Source organism: Phaseolus vulgaris, chromosome 11 (assembly GCF_000499845.2).
Source record: "Phaseolus vulgaris cultivar G19833 chromosome 11, P. vulgaris v2.0, whole genome shotgun sequence".
NCBI lineage: Eukaryota > Viridiplantae > Streptophyta > Magnoliopsida > Fabales > Fabaceae > Phaseolus > Phaseolus vulgaris.
This window is the reverse complement of record NC_023749.2, coordinates 33,616,056-33,618,505: the sequence shown is the minus strand read 5'-3', so window position 1 is coordinate 33,618,505 and position 2,450 is coordinate 33,616,056. Positions and strand designations below refer to the sequence as shown.

Genomic DNA, 2,450 nt, shown 5'->3' with positions numbered 1-2,450 from the left:
CTTCCATCCATTCATTTCACCTAACATTTCAAACCTACATGACCATTTCACATATCAAACTGGTTTTAAAGACATCAAATATTAAAACATACTACTAAATCAAAACAAAAATTAAAGACACATTTCAAAACAAAACACTAGGTTGCCTCCCAGCAAGCGCTCGTTTAACGTCATATAGCTTGACGCCTGATTAACATCATTGAAGGTTCAACAACATTCGTATCCACTCTGAAACACTCTTTATGATCATTTGAATACTTCATTGCTTCAAAAACATTAAAGCTTATTTCTTCATCTATAACACAAACCTTCAATTTTCCTTTGTCAACATCAATTATAACTTTGGCAGTTTTCATGAATGGTCTTCCCAATATCAAAGGTACTTCAGCATCTTCTTCAATATCCATTACAACAAAATCTACTGGGAATAGAAATTTATCTACCTTTACCAACAGATCTTCAACTATTCCATGTGGATATTTGATTTATCAATCAGCCAACTGCAAAGTCATTCTTGTTGGTTTCACTTCTACATCTCCCATTTTCTTCAGCATTAATAAAGGCATCAAATTAATACTAGCTCCACGATCCAATAATGTCTTTACAACAGTGATATTTCCTATGGTAATTGGCAAAGTGAAACTCCCAGGATCTCTAGATTTCTGCGGTAATGATTTTTAATAATAGCACTGCATCCAGCTTCCAATTCAATTATCTCCTGGTCATTGAATTTTCTTTTCTTTGTCAATAATTCCTTCATGAATTTAGCATATGTAGGCATCTGCTTTAAAGCTTCAGTAAAAGGAATGTTAATTTGCAATCTTTTGAGAATATTCATAAATCTTGCAAATTGCCTTTCTTTGCATTTCTTTGTAGGAGCATGTGGATAAGGTACATCTTTTATAGGAACACTCCTCTCTTGTTTTTCACTTCTTTGATTTTTTTCTATTTTCTCTCCAACATCTACAACATCTTCCTTATTCCTTCTTTCTCCTCCCTCACACTCAATCTCTTCTTTCTCAATCTCTATATCATTTAAAACCTCGTCCTCAACAACTAAATTATCTCCAGTTCCTTTTCCTATAACTTTCCCACTTCTGGTAGTAATGGACATGCAATGCTCCTTGGGATTGGTTTGTGTATTGGCTGAAAATTGACTACCTTGATTATCTACCAACTCTTTAGCCAGTTGCCCCACCTATGTCTCTAAATTTCTTATTGATGCTTCAGTATTTTTCTGATTGGATAGAGAGGCTTGCATGAACTTCTCAAAAGTATCCTCCAATTTGGATGTTCTCTCATGAACGGAAGGATAATGTGGTTGCTGCTGATAAAGAGCTTGTCTGTTAGATGATCCAGCCTCTTGCTTCCACCCAAATCCTTGATTTGGATTATTCCTCCATCCTTGAACCATGTTATTTGGATAGCTAGATGAAAAGCCACCTTGCCTTCCTTGATTATTCATATACTGAACTTCTTCCTCTAATGGATTTTGGTAAGAGCATTGGCCATTAAGCTGATCTCCCCCACAAAAATCACACTTCAAAGCTTGATTCTGAATTGAAGGAGAATTTACTGCATATATTGTTGAGGCAGTTTTGACATTTGCTTGGTTAATGCCTCAATTTGCTGAGTCAAAATCTTGTTTTGTGCTAAAATTGCATCTGAAGTACTAAGATCCAGCACCCCTTTCTTTTGCATTGTATATCTATCATGTTGAGCTTGGTAATCTGTTGAGGTTAAGGCATCAATGATTCTTGTAGCTTGTTCTGCATCAACACTCATCATTGTACCTCCTGCTGCAGCATCCAAGATCATTTTAGTACCAGGCCTCAAACCATTATGGAATATGTTCAACTGAGCAATATCCTCAAAGACATTATTAGGACATCTTCTTAACATCACTTTAAAGCGTTCCCAAGCTTCACAAAAAGGTTCATTTGGCCCTTGCCTGAATGTGGAGATATCATACTTAGCCTTGATATATCGAGAAAGTGGGAAGAATCTATGTAGGAATTTCTCTACTACATCATTCCAGCTACTTAGACTCTGGTTTGGATATGACTTTAACCATTCTTTTGCTTTGCCTGCAAGTGAGAAAGGAAATAGACGCAGATAAACAGATTCAATATCATTTTCCTCGAAGCCCATGGTCCCAACCAACTCATAGAATGTGGATAAATGAGTATAAGGGTCTTCATGATCCATTCCAGTGAATTGATGAGTGTTGATTAAGCTGAGAATAGTTGGCTTCATTTCTAATGATTTGGTGGCAGGAGGTATGGCTATGCTGGAGAAATGCCTCGGTCTTTGTTGCATAGCATAGTCTCCCAATGTTCTTCTAGGGATTTTGTCTATTTTCAGCCATTTGGAACTCTGTTTTATTGTGTGAGTTGAGAGTGTTGCAAGATCCTACTTTTGTTTGTCCTTGCTTCTTCTTTTCTTCTCTC

At 36.5% G+C, this 2,450-nt stretch overlaps 1 pseudogene; it reads left to right on the top strand.

The window, feature by feature from the left end:
- The first annotated feature begins 1,873 nt into the window (after positions 1-1,873).
- On the top strand, positions 1,874-1,980 carry LOC137811636 (small nucleolar RNA R71; annotated as a pseudogene).
- The last annotated feature ends 470 nt before the right edge of the window (positions 1,981-2,450 follow it).